This window comes from Salmo salar, chromosome 01, assembly GCF_965601325.2.
Source record: "Salmo salar chromosome 01, fSalSal1, whole genome shotgun sequence".
In the NCBI taxonomy this organism is placed as follows: domain Eukaryota; kingdom Metazoa; phylum Chordata; class Actinopteri; order Salmoniformes; family Salmonidae; genus Salmo; species Salmo salar.
The window spans coordinates 172,409,041-172,418,591 of record NC_138291.1 but is presented as its reverse complement, the minus strand read 5'-3'; positions in this window follow the sequence as shown (position 1 = coordinate 172,418,591).

Here is a 9,551-nt window from a genome sequence, read left to right as displayed (position 1 = left end):
ACTTATTGAATCATAGTCTTACTGTTCTATTCTGTCTGCTTTATATGTTAAAAATGCATGCCTTGTTAATAAACTGAAAATCTATCAGGATATTGTTAGAAAATTGTCTCTGCCCAAATACATTGTTTCTGAGTTCTGTGCTTGCAAACACCATATACGCTTCAACTGTTAATAATTGAGCATAAATTAAAAACATTTATTTAAAAAAGGTTAACTATTCAATACCCAAAATGTGGAAATCAGCATACTGTATGTTCACCCTCTTCTAAAGTGCGGAGACCCTTCAGATGTAGATAACTATTGCTCTATTTCCAAGCGTTGACTAGACATGGTCTACTAGGTGGTTGCTACTTAAAGTCCACAGGGCCATTAACCAGTTAGGCAAGACTGCCTTTTCCCATTGTGCACTAGAGACATGGAATAGTCTGTAAAGTACGCTTCACCTAGACGTTATAGTGCCCCTCAGTGAGTTTAAAACTCTGGTCCAAAACTCTATTCAGGAGGATTGTTAATGTTTCTTCAGGCCGTTCTTCCTTTGTCCTCGATTTGAGGATATATATTTATTTTATTTAACCTTCATTTAACCAGGTAGGCTAGTTGAGAACAAGTTCTCATTTGCAACTGCGACCTGGCCAAGATAAAGCAAAGCAGTTCGACACATACAACAACACAGAGTTACACATGGAATAAACAAACATACAATCAATAATACAATAGAAAAATCTATATACAGCATGTGCAAATGAGGTAGGATAAGAGAGGTAAGGCAATAAACAGGCCATGGTGGCGAAGTAATTAGAATATAGCAATTAAACACTGGAATGGTAGAATGTGCAGAAGATGAATGTGCAAGTAGAGATACTGGGGTGCAAAGGAGCAAGATAAATAAATAAATACAGTATGGGGATGAGGTAGATTGGATGGGCTATTTACAGATGAGCTATGTACAGGTGCAGTGAGCTGCTCTGATAGCTGGTGCTTAAAGCTAGTGATGGAGGTAAGAGTCTCCAGCTTTAGTGATTTTTGCAGTTCGTTCCAGTCATTGGCAGCAGACAACTGGAAGGAGAGGCAGCCGAAGGAAGATTTGGCTTTTGGGGTGACGAGTGAGATATACCTGCTGGAGCGCGTGCTATGGGTGGGTGCTGCTATGGTGACCAGTGAGCTGAGATAAGTCGGGGCTTTACCTAGCAGATACTTGTAGATGACCTGGAGCCAGTGGGTTTGGTGACGAGTATGAAGCGAGGGCCAGCCAACGAGAGTGTACAGGTTGCAGTGGTGGGTAGTATATGGGGCTTTGGTGACAAAACAGATGGCATTGTGATAGACTGCATCCAATTTGTTGAGTAGAGTGTTGGAGGCTATTTTGTAAATGACATCGCTGAAGTCGAGGATCGGTAGGATAGTCAGTTTTACGAGGGTATGTTTGGCAGCATGAGTGAAGGAGGCTTTGTTGCGAAATAGGAAGTCCATTCTAGATTTAATTTTGGATTGGAGATGCTTAATGTGAGTCTGGAAGGAGAGCTTACAGTCTAACCAGACACCTAGGTATTTGTAGTTGTCCACATATTCTAAGTCAGAACCATCCAGAGTAGTGATGTTGGACAGGCGGGCAGGTGCGGGCAGCGATCGGTTGAAGAGCATGCATTTAGTTTTACTTGCATTTGAGAGCAGTTGGAGGCCACGGAAGGAGTGGTGTATGGCGTTGAAGCTCATCTGGAGGTTAGGTAACACAGTGTCCAAAGAAGGGCCAGAGGTATACAGAATGGTGTCGTCTGCGTAGAGGTGGATCAAAGAATCACCAGCAGTGGCCCGAGAATTGAACCCTGTGGCACCCCCATAGAGACTGCCAGAGGTCCGGACAACAGGCCCTCCGATTTGACATACTGAACTCTAACAGAGAAGTAGTTGGTGAACCAGGCGAGGCAATCATTTGAGAAACCAAGGCTGTTGAGTCTGCCAATAAGAATGTTGTGATTGACAGAGTCGAAAGCCTTAGCCAGGTCGATGAATAAACAGTAATGTCTTTTATCGATGGCGGTTATGATACCGTTTAGGACCTTGAGCGTGGCTGAGGTGCACCCATGACCAGCTCTGAAACCAGATTGTATATTGGAGAAGGTACGATGGGATTCGAAATGGTCAGTAATCTGTTTGTTATACAGTGCATTCGAAAAGTATTCAGACCCCTTGACTTTTTACACATTTTGTTACGTTACAGCCTTATACTAAAACTGCTTACATTTTTTCCCCCATAAAAACCCCTATAATGACAAAGCAAAAACAGTTTTTTAGATATTTTTCTAAAATGTATAAAATAAAAAAAACATGAAATATCACATTTACATAAGTATTCAGACCCTATGCTCAGTACTTTGTTGAAGAACCTTTGGCAGCGATTACAGTCTTGAGTCTTCTTGGGTATGACGCTACAAGCTTGGCACACCTGTTTTGGGAAGTTTCTCCCATTCTTCTCTGCAGATCCTCTCAAGCTCTTTCAGGTTGGATGGGGAGCATTGCTGCACAGCTATTTTCAGGTCTCTGCAGAGATGTTCAATCGGGTTCATGTCCAGGCTCTGGCTGGGCCACTGAAGGACATTCAGAGACTTGTCCCGAAGCCACTTCTGCGCTGTCTTGGATGTGTGCTTAGGGTTGTTGCCCTGAAAGAAGGTGAACCTTCACCCCAGTCTGAGGTCCTGAGCGGTCTGGAGCAGGTTTTCATACAGGATCTCTCCATGCTTTTCTCCGTTCATCATTCCCTCAATCCTGTCTAGTCTACCAGTCCCTGCCACTGAATAACATCCCCACAGCATGATGCTGCCACCACCATGCTTCAACGTAGGGATAGTACCAGTTTTCTCCAGAAACGACTCTTGACATTCTGGCCAAAGAGTTCAATCTTGGTTTAATCAGACAAGAGAATCTTGTTTCTATTAGTCTGAGAGTCTTTAGGTGCCTTTTGACAAACTCCAAGTGGGCTGTCATGTGCCTTTTACTGAGGAGTGGATTCTGTCTGGTCACTCTACCATAAAGGCCTGATTGGTGAGGTGATGCATAGATGGTTGTCTTTCTGGAAGGTTCTCCCATCTCCACAGTGGCACTCTGGAGCTCTGTCAGAGTGACTATCAGGTTCTTGGTCACCTCCCTGGCCAAGACCCTTCTCCCTCAATTGCTCAGTTTGGCCGGGCATATCAAGTTTCTGGGTGAGACCCAGATGTAGACATGTGAGGCAGATGGTTCAAGTCTCAGAGATTTATTGAGTACACAGAGGCAGGCAAAAGCAGGTCGAGGACAGGCATGGCTTCATAATCCAGGTAAATAGTTGGCAGACGTAGACGGCAGGCAGGCTCAGGGTGAGGACAGGCAAAAGGTCGTAACCGGGGACACTAGAACAAAAACAAGAAATAGGAAAAACATGGAGAAAAATGCTGGCAAGACTTGACGGGACAAGATGAACTGGCAACAGTCAAACAGAAAACACAGGTATAAATACACAGGGGATAATGTGGAAAATGGGAGAAACCTGGTGGGGGGGGGGGGGTAGAGAAACAGATCAGGGTGTGACAGGTGTCATGACGTTGGCCTCTTTTGGTACAGGGAGGACAGTTGACCCCCTCCCCTTTGTACCATCCCCCAACCTACCTTCCCCCACCCAGTCCCTGTGTGAAGGAGTGGTAAAATTCCAGGAGAGTCTCTGGCCACATGGCCCATAGAGAGACACAGGAAATTCTTCCAACTCACAGAATTGGGGAGCCAAGCGACATTTGTGTTCTGGAGAAGGTATGGAAGATTGGTGAAGAATCCAGCTACGAACTGGTCCGCTTGGTACAATTTTGTGATACTCAGAAGAGACAATATAGCCATATTACCATAAAACGGTTTATATAATAGACTCAGCCTTGAGACTTGCATACACCTGGTTGTATAAAATGTATTAATAAGGATAAAGCTATTTGTAATACATTGAGATGCTATGTACTGATGTTAATGTGATAGAATTGGATTTCTGTACCAAGCTTCACTCAGCCATCGGCACGCCCCCAAGGGACACAGACAGGACCAGGCGTCATTTGACAAGCCTGTTCAAGGGTCACTATAAAACTATACCCTGAGCTACATTTCTCCAGACCAGGCCTCCACTCCATGGCCAATAGGTTTTACCATCCAATTCCTCTACTGAAAGTGAACTACACCACGTGGTTAACTTTTAGACTATCGAGACCGACAGAATAAGAACAAGTCTTTGATATTAATTATTAGTCTGCAGCTAAGTAAATTATATCATCGAATGCGAAGACCAACGAAACATCCATTCTATGACGACATTAATTAATGTCGCTTTGAATGATCCATTCTAACCGAGAGAGAGAGAGAGAGAGAGAGAGAGAGAGAGAGAGAGAGAGAACTCTCCATCAGAATGACGCTCGAACAAGGATCACGACGACACACTGAGCATAAATATATATTGATTGCAATTGTTCCCGAATGAGTGAGCCTTCAATTGTCAATTGTTAATATTAATGAACTCTGTGTAACTTCTCAGCTGACCGTTAATGACCCATTGTCTAACAGACCAGCCATGCCTGTTAGCCATTAGGGCACATTACTATACCAATCCTTTGTGACGATAATTACTGTTTGTATGTTTTCTGTTAATTACTTAGTGTAGTAAATAAATGATTTTAAGACAATTGATGTATGGATGATTTTAGTGAAGACTGGGTTCGTGCAGATACAACAATTTACGACGTTTGGAATGAGACTGGACTAGAGGTAAAATACACCATTTAAACCAGAAGATAATCGGCCTATACTATAATAGAATATAATATTATAATATAGGAAAAGTTATATTAGGAAAATTATAGCTTTGTAATCTGAATATTCTCCTTGGTGCCCCGATCTCCTAGTTAATTACAATTAAACGATTAATCAGTTTAATCGCGTGATAATAATTACAGGGAGTTAATTGATAAACATGTCTTCAGTTTAATGGTACCCCAAAGACACGACACAGGGCAGCCAGCTCTAGGAAGAGTCTTGGTGGTTCCAAACTTCTTCCATTTAAGAATGATGAAGGCCACTGTGTTCTTGGGGACCTTCAATGCTGCAGACATTTTTTGGTACCCTTCCCCAGATCTGTGCCTCGACACAATCTTGTCTCGGAGCTCTACAGACAATTCCTTCAACCTCATGGCTTAGTTTTTGCTCTGACATGCACTGTCAACTGTGGGTCCTTATATAGACAAGTGTGTGCTTTTCCAAATGCACTACTTTTCTGAAATAATGTTTTTTTTCCCCAAAATATACAGTACCAGTTTGTCACGTCCTGATCGGTTTTGCCTGTTTTTGTTATTGTCTCCACCCACCTCCAGGTGTTATCTGTTTTCCTCAGTAGTCCCTGGGTATTTATTTCTGTGTTCCCTTTTTGTCTATTGCCAGTTTGTCTTGTCAAGTCTACCAGCATGTTTTCCGTGGTCCTGTTTTTTCCCCTTTCTCTGTTTTTGCTCCTCCTCCCGGTTTTGACCCTTGCCAGCCTCTACTCTGAACCTGCTTGCCTGACCATACTGCCTGTCCTGACCTCAAGCCTGCCTGCCACCCTGTACCTTCTGGACTCTGACCTTGTTATGATCTTTTGCCTATCCACGACCATTCTCTTGCCTGCCCCTTTGATTATAATAAATATCAAAGACTCGATCCATCTGCCTCCCGTATCTGCATCTAGGTCTCGCCCTGTGCCTTTATACGGTTGAGAGAATGCCAAGTGTGCAAAGCTGTCATTAAGACAAAGGGTGACTACTTTGAAGAATCTCAAATATTAAATATATTTTGATTTTATTTAACACTTTTTTGGTTACTACATGATTCCATATGTGTTATTTCATAGTTTTGATGTCTTCAATATTATTATACAAAGTAGAAAATAGTAAAAACTAAAGCAAAACCCTTGAATGAGTAGGTGTTCTAAAGCTTTTGACCGGTACTGTATATATATTTTGAGGGATTTGCAAGTTTTGCATGTTAATTTGGCATTAATACGTGTCACATATCAGTTTGCAAACAATGTAAAAAATGTATATATCATTGATTTAATAAAGTCACATACAAACATGGTCTCTTTTTTGTTTTCTTGAGTAAGGCAGCTTCAAAATGCAGGTCTTTCAGCATAGCTCAGCGCTTTCTGTAGTGGTGGGGCAAGCCAGCAGACAATACGGAGCTTTATGCCATGATTGGCTCAGTGTTCTGTCACTCATGGGGACACCATGTCATCGCCAAGTCTAAGGGTAGAGCTAGAAAATTGTAGCCCCTTGGATGGTGCCATAGAGTTACATTAGAAGTACCAATCCGAGAAGGCTCAAGGTCATTGGCCACAGATAAAAGGACGGAAAATCACGTTATATATACAGTTGCTTTGATTGGACTGATCATGTCAACATCTTAGCTAGTAGTAATCATCATGAATCAAGTCGACAATCTACTGGGAAATCATTTTTAATCCTTGTCATATGAAGAGAAATAATAAAGAGAATTTATAGATAAAATATATCGGTGCTCATCGGCCATTGGACATAAACAACAAGTATTAAATCTCTAATTCAACAATGAGTGGTTTGAAAGGAATCAGTGACAGTGGCTAACTGCAAGCATTGAAAAGCAATCACTAGCCTGCTATTCAGTGGAGTGACTGTGTGGTCCCAAATCTGGGATTAAGGGGCTCTTTTCCAAGTTTAAAATGATAAACATTTAACATTGGCCATGCTGTCAATGAAGCATGATTTGTGCCATGCTCAAAACAACTGTTAACTGAACTGCGAAAACTTGACTTCAGTGAGTACAATACAACTGGGAAGTCTGGAATAAATGAGCTCCGACTGGGAAAATATGTTTTGAACGGTCATCCAACTCGGAATTGTAAATCCGGCCTCTTTCTAGAGCGACGACCTGAAGATCAATCACATCATCATGATTCAACCTTATTTTTTTCTGAGTTCCCAGTTGTTTTGAAAGCATCATAAATTCAGAGAATGCCAGACAAAATTTGCCCATGAAGGACCGCCGCGCCACCTTCCTGTTCAAGTGAGCACAGCACAAGGTGAGTCCAAAAATGTATTGTATGCTGCTGCGTAAATGATGCAATATGCCAGGGAGATATCTACTGTATACGGTAGCTAAGAAAGTAATACTAAGTGTACGTTGTGTTGAAGATGTTAGTAGCCCATGTGCCTCACCCTAACAATTTGGTCTATTTACCCTTGTTAATTTCGCCTACTGTTCTGACTTGGTGGTGCATATGTAGCCTATAACCTGTTTTAGAGAAATGTAATCAAAATCAAATCAAACTTTATTTGTCACATGCGCTAAATACAACAAGTGAAGACCTTCCCGTGAAATTATTACTTAACCAACAGTGTAGTTCAAGAAGAGTTAAGAAAATATTGACCAAATAAAGTAAAAAATAATTAAAAGTAACATAACAATAACGAGGCTATATACAGGGGGTACCGGTACCGACTCAATGTGCGGGGGTACAGGTTAGAGGTAATTTGTACAGTGGTTCCTTCTTTAAAAGTTGCGTAATACTGCGGCACACCTGTGGCACATCATTTAATTGTCAGACATTTTTTCTGTTATTGCAAGTTATTGCTAGTTTGACCACCAGAGGGCATCTTTGAGAAGCATTTGATAGTATTCCGTATTGGCATTACCAGAGAATTTAGAACCTTTTTTGTAATAACACAGTACATGGGATTGAATAAGAAATGTGGCTTAATTAATTTGATTAATATTATGGTGTTTCTATTCAGAGAAAAATATGGCGCTTTACAACGGTTACAGGATTGGAGGATTCTAAATTATTTACCTTCATTAGACAACTTTGTTCCAATATTTATGTGATATTTATTCCCATAGTAATTCGTTATGGATCCATAACTAAATCAACATCTGCATTTTGAAAGAGTATTTTTTTATAAATATTTTATTAACTAAATGTGTTTATTTGTTTATTAGGCTACTGTGCAGTCTACAATACATACTGTAGTAAACATGGGAAAGTGCCTAATTCCTTACTCAACACTAGTGAGACTCATTTCGCCTATGGTATATTTTTTTTTCAATGATGTGACTCTCCGCCAATAATTACATTTAGAGGATTGGAGGACTCTAAATTAATATCTATATATAATAATATCTATAATATGAGAATATCTAAGGGGCTTTTATATAATTCTAAATTAATTAATAATAATTGCTTTGTTTAAAAAGTAACAATATTTTGGAGATTTTGTTTTCTTTTAAGCTAGAGTGAGCAAAAAAAAGCCAATTCTAAACATGGGGTGAGTCATTCTCACTAATTTGTAAATAAAGCCAGTCTGTTATTTAGAATAATTTCTTTTTTGAGAAACCTAACTTGATTATTTAGCAGACATCAGTTGCTTATATTCAGTCAACACAAATTTTAAGAATATCATGGAATATTTGAACATTTTCGTTTCTCCATGCTTGTTTCTGTCACGGCTGTCAAAAGGAGCGGACCAAAGTGCAGCATGTGTTTCGTTCCACATATTTATTATGACCGTGAAACGTTTGCAATACACCAATAACTTGAAACAACAAAAACAACAAACCGTGACGCAGAGGAGAAACAAACACTACTCACAAATAATCACCCACAAAAACAGGTGGGACAAACATCAGCTTAAATATGACCTCCAATTAGAGACAACGATGACCAGCTGCCTCTAATTGGAGATCATACCAAACAAAACCAACATAGAAATACAAAACTAGAAACTGAACATAGAAATACAAACCATAGACAAACACCCCCTGTCACGCCCTGACCTACTCTACCATAGAAAATAACCACTTACTATGGTCAGGACGTGACAGTACCCCCGCCCCAAAGGTACCCCCGCCCCAAACTCCGACCGCACCTACACAAAACAACAACAAACCCTCCCCAAACAACAACCCCCCCCCCCCCCCCCAAAACAACAAAAACACAAAGGGAAGGTAGGGTGGGTGACTAATGTCTATAGCGGCTCAGGTGCAGTACCCAGAACCTTCTTATCCAGTGCACCTCCCGGTGGAGGAGGCGGCTCGGGTTTGGGGCGTAACCCCCGCTCCACCCGCTAATCCCTCTGCTTCTGTACCACCGGACTGTAGATCATCGCTGGAGGTTCTGGGCTGCAGGCCACCGCTGGAGGTTCTGGGCTGCAGGCCGCCGCTGGAGGTTCTGGGCTGCTGGCAGCCGCTGGAGGTTCTGGGCTGCAGGCCGCCGCTGGAGGTTCTGGGCTGCAGGCCGCCGCTGAAGACTCTGGGCTGCAGGCTGCCTCTGAAGACTCGGAGCGTCGCTGGAGGCTCCGGACTGGGGAGCGTCGCTGGAGGCTCCGGACTGGGGAGCATCTCTGTATGTTCCGGACTGGGGACCGTCGCGGCAGGCTCCGTGCCATGGATCATCACTACAAGTTCCGCGCCATGGATCATCATTGGAGGCTTTGTGCCATGGACCATCACTGGAGGCTCCGGGCCATGGATCATCACTGGAGGCT